We start from the raw sequence: 9,032 nt of genomic DNA on the forward strand, positions 1-9,032 counted from the left end.
TCACATGTATTTTTATTAAACAAAAAATCTCTTTTTAAAAATATTTGACATGATACATATCATTACATGATACATGTAATTCTTTAGTCATTCTCAATTCTAGAATTTCTGTGTTTGTTTTTCTTAATGTAGTTAAGAACTTTGCTACTAACTGAAAAGTTACTGGCTGGAACCATCTGGAAGCATTCCAGAAGAAATAGATGGTGACCTGACCTATTTCAAAAAGATCCTAGACATCCCAGCTATTCTAATGCTAGGAATATACCCAAAGGAAATTAGAACTGAGACACAAACAAAGATTTGTACACCAATGCTCAGAGCAGTGTTATTCACAAGTCAAGAACATGGAAACAGTTCAAATGTCCAACCCTAATGGAATAACTTGAGAAATTGTGGTACATTTATATGATGGAATACTATACAGCACTCATTAGCAATGATTTTAAAAATTACTACATAACTTAAAAGAGACTGAGAAACATTGTGCTGAGTAAACTAAATCTGTATCAAAAGACAAATACTGCACAAGACCATTATTGTAAAAATAGAAGGATAACTAGTAAAGCATAGGGTTCCATGCGGGGAAGGGGAGGGAGAAGAGGAGTGACGGTGGGCAGGAAGGAAATCACAGGGCTGCACAATGTGGTGGGTGGATGGAAAGCTTTGCAGTGGGGACCTGAAAAGACAGGTAATCATGAGCAAAGTTCAATGGTGATTAATTTTATAAAACTCAATGTATGAAAATGATTGTATAAAACACAATGTGAATAAAGGGAAGAATGAAGGAAACACAATATATATGAATTTTTTTATACAAATCAATATAAAATAATTTTAAAAAAAATATTCTGTGAAATGTAGTTCTCCTCTGGAACACATGGAGTGATCTTGGGCCGAAACTAACTGATGACAACTCTTTTTGGTTGTTGGCTGATTTGGGTTTTTGTTTGGCACCGTTTGAAGCACAGAATTATAAACTATGGCATTCCTAAGGTCAATCAGTTTTTAGAGTGTCCAAGACCTCAGATAAACTCTAGGATGTAGCAGGAAAATTCACACATTAAAAAGTCATCCTTCATTAAGGACTTTTTAATTAATTCACAGAAAACACTGCTTTAGGTTTTTGTTGTCATGGAAATTGAACTTCTATTTATAGAAAATATAATAGGAATTCTTAAAAAAGACAGTTTTTAGAAGAGAGCAAATGTCAATTCTTGTTCTTGTTGCTGTTTATGTTGATTGCTTTGGGGGTCAAGCATGACTCATAGCAACCTTATGAACAAAAGACCATAAACACCTCTATAACCATCAACATTTATCAACGTTCATAGAGTTTCCAGAGGCATGTCATTGAGGAAGTGGATGCCACTCATGCCTCCAAACCTGTCATAATATATTATTGCTGTTATGTGCCATTGAGTCACCTGCATTGTACAGTGACCCATGTACAGCAGCTCTGAACCCTTCCCTGTCCTGAGCCAGTCTCACTAATTCCAACACCATTGTTTTCCCACTTTTTTTCAAGAGCATATTTCTTCCCCTCTATCTTCCAAATATCGATAATCTCTCAAGGTTTTATTTTTTTGTCAACTGACAACTAATACATTCATTTCAAATTGAAATGTGTACTTTGTCTTCCTTTTAAGACTTTGTTTAAAGTTTTACTATACCTCTAAAACTGATAGTGTATACCTACACCAATGTCTTAGGGGTTTTTGGCTGCTATAAAAAATAACACAGATTAAGTGGTTTAAAAGAACAGATATATGTATGGTCTCACTGTTTTAGAGGCTAGAAGTCAGAATGAGGGTAATAACTCTGTGGGAAGATTCTTCCTTGTCCTGGACATTCCTTGAACTGTATAGAAGAGTCATAAGATTTTAAAGGCCTGTTAGTTCAGAAATGGATGTCTAATCCTTCTTCCTACTAGGCCTTAATTTAGAATATTGCATTAGGATTAGAAGAAGACAATGTAAGTTCTGCAGATGACTGACAGCATATAACAATAACAACATAGAAGAGATTAGATTTAGGACCTTTTCTACTCTAGTATAACAGAACAAAAGAAAATCCCTATTTCCAAATAAGATTACAACAAGTACCAAGGTTTTCAATTCAACACATCTTTTAGAAGATATAGTTCAAATTCTAACATCTATAGAGTTGCAGAAGAGTCAAATGTTGTCTTATTTTGAAATAATTTTCATAATCAGAAACATAAAACTGTTCCTTAAATACAAATTCTTGCTTTGCTGAAGCTGAAGAGGGCATCAGGCATTTGCTGTAGAAGGTCAAGGACTGTCATCTTCAATACAGATTGAAGCTCAACTTCAAGAATATCAAGAGTCTCACCACTGGGTCAATTGGCAGCTTCATAATGAAGGAGGAGATTGAGAATGTTGATAACTTCAGCTTGCTTGATTCCACAATCAACATTCTTGGCATCCGCAGTCAGGAAATCAAAAGACAAATTGCATTTGGAAAGTTTGCTGTCAGGAACCTCTCTAGAGTACTGAAGAGCAATGATGTCATTCTGGAGACTAAGGTGTGCCTAATCCAGGCATGTCTTCACAATTACTTGCTATGCATCTGTGAGCTGGACAACAACTAAAAATGATAGAAGAATCAATACCTTTGAGTTGTGATGCTGGAGAAGAGTGTTTAACATACCATGGACTGTCAGGAAAACAACAAGTTCATCCTGAAAAGGGTGAAATCAGGCTGCTCCTGGAGGAAAGGATTTTGAGGCTTCACCTCATGTACTTTAGGCATGTGGCCAGGAGGGACCAGTCCTTCCATGCTTGGAAGGGTGGAGGGACAGCACAGGACAGAAAGACCCAGGATGAGATGGATTGACTCAGTGACTAGAGAAATGGGATTAGGTCTATCGGAGATGATAAGATTGGCTCAGGATAGGGCAGGTTTCAGAGCTAATATACATAGGCTCACTATGAGTCACAAGTGACTCAATAGAACACAACAACAAATCTAAATTCATTTTTAAAAATAGGAGTATAATCTCATGGATTTAGAAAGCCATTCTTATTTCTATTTGGTACTTCAAATTGGACTCAACATTCCACCCTAATTCTCACCAGAACCAGCAAACAAACCTCTGAAGAGAGGTGACTCGAGGTTTCTGTGATGCCAAATACTGTGACACTGATGTGTCAAATGTGATAATTGCTTCCCATGGTGGACAGTGTTTGGTGGAGCTTTCCGATTAAAACAAGCTTGGAAGCAGAGGTGGCATCCACTTCGGAAATAGCTTGCCTCCAGAACCTCTATGACCTTGGAGAAATGACGAAAGTTACACAAGTGTTCAGGTCTTTAGTTGATAGAGTCACTATGAGTCATATACGGCTCGACGGCACTTAACAATAACAACAACAAAAACAATAAAGAGCTCTCTTGGCCTAGTGGATAAAAGCGATGCTACCAAGCCAAAATTTGGTGATTTTCTATTTATTTTTTTTTTTGCTTACTTTTTTTTTCATGAATTTTAATGAAAGTTTACAGACACTTGGGGTTTCCAGTCATTCATTGTTGCACTTTTCTCCCTGGCCACCCCCTGCCCCAATTCACTCTTCTCCTTGGAAAGTAAAAGAAAAATTCTTTCATTAAAAGTGGGTGATTTTAATCTACAGCCCTCAAGCTTAGTTTTAATTGGTTTTGGTCAAACATTCTTCTAAGTGGTATAGCACTGGTCTGTTCATTTGCTGTACTGAGGTAACTCGTGGTTGCTGTGATGCTAAACACTGTGACACTGATGTGTCAAATGCGATAATGGTTACCCATGGTGGACAGTGTTTGGTGGAGCTTCTCGATTAAAGCAAGCTTGGAAGCAGGAGTGGCATACACTTCTGAAATAGCTTGCCTTCAGAAACTATATGAACGTGGAGAGAATGAAAGTTATACAAGTGTCCAGGTCTGTATACTATAATAGACAAAGTGCTAGTCTATAGGCCTTTTATTGTAAGAACCACCTTCCCTCTGTAACTTGATTTGTGCCACTACTAGAACCTCTACTCGGAACATTATTGCTTGTTAATTTTTGACTCATGTACTTTTAACTTGTTAGTTAAATTTGTGTCTTCTAGGTTGCAACACCTCCATGATACATCTTCAAGGATATGAACATGTACAGCTAAGCACAATTAATAACAGTGCATCTAAATTCCAAAATCAATCTCCATAATAGTCTATGTGTTTCCTACTGCCAAGGGGGCCCTTTAGAGTAGTGAGAGAAGACCTTCACCCTGAAACCCACAGCATCCCTTTTCAGCAGGAAGTAGCTAAGAGAATATGCCATCCCCTTTTCCTTATGAATCAGGGTGAAGTCTCTCTCAGGGAGGAGTGATAGGGAATGGCAAAGGACACACCAACAAAGGAAATTAATCAGAACTGGCTTTGACAAGCACTGTGGCAACTGGACAATTAAAACAGACATTCGGGGGGGGGGGAGAAGAACGAACTGGGGAGGAGGGTAGAGAAAACAGTGCAACAATGAAGGAATGAAAACCCAAAATCCCTGTAAATGTTCATTAAAACTAATAAAATTTAATAATAATTTTAAAAAAATGTGTTCAGGTCTTTCATTCTTAGGGTCGTTATGAGTGGTCTACAACTCTACGGCACTTAACAATAACAACAACTGCGATCTATTGAAAGTCAGCCCTCGACACAAGGATAAAAAAAAAAAAAAAACAATAACAAGTTCAAATTGGTGGCACTTAAAACTTCAATTCTTCCTACTTTTCAGTAAAATTATTCTAATGAAAAGACATTTACAAAGATAAGACTAACAATCTGATTACAGTATTGAACCTAAGCCTATCTGGTTGAGGGCCTTCATCTCATTGGCTGACATTGCATCTTTCAAAGCATGATGCTCCTCTCCAAGGAATAGCCTCTCCTAGCAATATGCCCAAAGTATGTGAGGTGGAGCTTTATCACCTTTGTCTCTAAGGAGCACTCTGGGGGCACTATCTCCAAGATATATTTGTTTGTTCTTTTGGTAGTCTATGAGATATTCAGTGCTCTTCTTCAATACTACAGCACAAAGGCATCAATTCTTTTTCTGTCATCCTTATTCATTGTCCAGCTCTCAGTTCCATAACAAGTGATTGAAAAAACCATGGCCTGAATCAGGTGGACCTTAGTCTTCAAACTGACATCATTGTACCTCAATAAACTGGAGAGGTCCCTGACTGAAGATTTTCCTAGTGCAAATACATCTCCTGATCTCCTGACTGCTGATACCAAGGGTGTTGATTGTGTAATACTAGTAAGATGAAGTCAAGTGATTTTGCAAAATCAAGAACTCAAGCCCAGATAAAGAAGGAGGCTGGTATACCTTCCACAACTCAGAGTTTTTTATCTTCTAGCTCAAAAGTATCTCCCTCAATTCCTTATTAACTTATTATCCTGTGTACATTCTTTCCTGCATGTTTCCTAAGTCATATCTCCTTTGTAATACCCCTTTATCCCATTTGCTCACACATTATAGTACCCTGTGGTCTGGCATGTTAGCTAATATAGTTTGTTTCTTTGGGTAAATGAATGATTCATTACCTCAGCCTTTGTTCTCTTTTACTTTGAAGAACTAGTCAAAAGTTTTATTTGTTACAAATTCCCCCTTTTTCTTTCTTATACTTGTTGGTCTCATTTTCATCTACACTTTTCAAATTTCTCTAGTGTCTGTTGACTTTATTTTTTTAGACTAGAGTTGTTTGTGTGTTTTTCTAGCAGCAGTAAATTGGTTTATTGCTAAATCATAGGTATCTATTTGCTGACAGCTGTTTCAATCCAGTTTTGGGCTGATTCTTGGACTAAAGGCATGATGATACAACACTTGATCGCTTTCAAGATTCCTGCTATTATCATGAGAGAGGTGAAGCTAGAGACAGCCATATTTTTCTACTTGCCAAAACACCCTTCCAATTAATCAGTGAAATGGTCTCTGAATCGTGCATTCTCTGTTAGTTCACTGGCTAGAGTTTTTAGTGCTTGTAAGGTTTTGTTACTGTTTAACTAAGTCATGTTGTTCAAAATGAAGATACAACACTTGCTTCTTAACAAAAGCCTTAACGAAAATATTTGCTTCTCAACATTACACATGCACTTCTTTATCTGCTAAGGTCATGTCCGATGTCATCTTGTGTTTTCAAGTCATTTGACTCGTGGAATTTAACTGGCTGCTTTTTGTAGGACATCTCTCGTGTAGATTATGAACTTTTGTTGGTTATGGTAAATGTATTTCATCTAATTTTTTATTTCTTGTATACCACCAGAAAAGTGTACTTTCAAACTTTGCAGCTCTCAGAGTCTTGACTTTAAACTCATTAGGATCCCCTTTAAGGACTGTAATAGAGTCAATGTAAATACTGAAGAATTCAGGTGGTATCTCTGGGCCTAGCATTATTTTTTTTATGCCTTCACCCCTCTAAGAATGCTAGGGTGAAAGGAATTGCCAGCTGGACCAAAGTACATATTCTGGTCTAAACAGAAAGCAGAAAACCTTGGAAATTTCCCTTTCCATAATACTACTAGATATCTACTTGGGGTACTTTAAGGGCTGAATAGTTACAACTCTTAGGCTCACTGGTGATATTTTGGATATAGATGTAAGTCATTGCTTCTTTTATGTGCGCTGTGAACTCTTCTCCCTGCCTTGAGAGGCAAAAGGAATAATTCATTTGGTCTCTGGAGAACAAGAGGACCATTCTCAAGCCCAACTTCTGCAGTGCAGGCAAGAGTAATGACAAGCTTCTGCAAGCGTCATTTCTCTAAGCATTTTTGTCTTGGTACAGAGCTATCATGTAGTACATTTTTATTAAATCTGAGTTTCAACAAAGGGAAAAGGGAACTCCCTGTGCTTATGGTTGACTAGTTCCACAGGCAGAGCAGTTAATTTTTTTGAGATTTTGTACTAAATATTTGATTTATTCCACCCAAGTGTTCACATTACCATATCTTATCTCTATTTTTAATGTTTGCTTTAAATCTTTGCCTTCAATCACTTCTACCCTTTGGGAGTCATTGTTGGTTGGTGGAGGAGGAATGACTTAGAAAGCAGATGTTGGGACAATTGTTAATTTGAGCATTAACTTTCTAGAGTGTCTGTACCAGTTATGTTTGCCTTCAATCCTTAATTCAATTAGTAACTGACAGCTATTGATCTAAGGTGGCCTGGATTTTGATGGACAGTAATAAAGTGTTGCACTCTAACTTGTTACTATTAAAGGGTTTCTTGTAAGTTTGTATCTATTATTATTATTATTTTAGGGAGTTAGAGGATGGCCTTCTGTATGCCCATCCTCCAGGCTGGGTCTTCTTCTACACATTTACTTTGAAGATGAACCAACCTAAAGTTTATGTCTTACTTGATCTGATGTACAACAGAATTAAATACTTACTAATCCTGTGCCATCCTCACAATCCTTGTTTTGTTAGAGTTGTGCCAGTCACTATGCTAATTCATGTGATTGGGAAATCTTTCTCTCTTTTACTAACCATCTACTTTGCTCTTTCCTCCAATAAATCCAAAACATATGACATAAAAATGTCACTATTCTCAAAAAACAAGTCACTATTCTCACTTCTAAAGAGTTTTAAAGCAAAACTTAAGCCCACTACCATGAGTTCAATTCCAAATCATCAGAAATCAAAATAATTTTTGATGCTTAGAAACAAAATACTAACTCCTTTCATCTCCCTCTCCAGTCTCCTCCTGTTAGAAGAATCAATTATTCATGCTTAAATGTGAAAAGATTTGGGGTCTGAATAGTAAAAGCTAATCAAGTGAGCACTTACTAGATGGTAGACACATTCCTAAGCACTTTATATATGAGTTTCAATTCATCATCATGATAGTCTATGAAGGAGGTTCCATTACACACTCATTTTACAGATGAGAAAGTCAGAGATTAAGTGCTCAATGTCATGTAGCTGTTAATAACAGGGACAAGATTTGAATCTATGGCCATCTCTCTCAAAGCCGGGTGAACTGGAATGAACACCAGGATGAGAGTCAAGAGGCCAGAGTGCTTAAATCAGTTGTAATGCTAAAGTAACTGGGTAGTTTTGACCATGATCTTTTCCCCTTGAGTTTCCGCTTCCCTTCTATAAAGTGTGATTGGACTACAAGATACATAATAAAATTGTTCCCAGCATTAATCTACCGTGATTTAAGAGCACCCACTTTGCACAGAAAGAGAACTAGAAAGACAGTTGGAGCCAGCTGGATGTGAAAATGATGAATGGCAAAAGCTGTCAGAGCAGAGTCACAGTTTAGCATTCGGTGCCATGGGGTCTGTTTGCCGCACTGCCAGTGTCTAGTAATTGTCTGCAGCTGCATCCATCTAAAAGCTATCTCAAGTGTGGAACCCTAATAAACTATTCAAAGAGTTTAGTCTTGGCATTTCCCAGGAATCCTTCTAGGCCCTTCTACACACACACACACACACACACACATCAGATTGCTGGCAATCTCAAGAACTTTACTGTTGTTAGATGTACAAGATAAGGTGTTTTTTAATAAAATTTTATTCTATACTGGTTAACTTGAAAAGTTCATATCCATTATTTTTCACACAGGATCTTTCCCATTTCCTTTACTCACCCCTCCCTCTACCCATCAAATTGTGCAACCCTATGATTAATCAACACTCCTACCAACCCACCCCCACCCATCCTCACCCCTCTGCTCTCACCTTCCCCACTTTGGAGCCTCGTATGTATTTTACAATAATGGTCTTATACAGTATTTGTCCTTATGGGACTGAGTGAGTTCACTTAGAATAATGCTCTCCAGTCCCTCCCTAGTTGGCTAGTGAGTTACAAAATCATTGCTCTTGTATTCCATAACGTAAATGTACTATAATTTCTCAATCCATTTGATTGTAGTTGGACATTTGGGCTGTTTCCATGTTCTTGTGGTGGTGAATAGCGCTGCTATGAGCATTAGTGTACTAGTTTCCGTTTGCTATTGGAGTGAGATGGTATCTCATTGTGGTTTTGATTTTTTTTTT

This window comes from Elephantulus edwardii, unplaced genomic scaffold, assembly GCF_000299155.1.
Source record: "Elephantulus edwardii isolate Elephantulus edwardi_28Jun2011 unplaced genomic scaffold, EleEdw1.0 scaffold00240, whole genome shotgun sequence".
In the NCBI taxonomy this organism is placed as follows: Eukaryota; Metazoa; Chordata; class Mammalia; order Macroscelidea; family Macroscelididae; genus Elephantulus; species Elephantulus edwardii.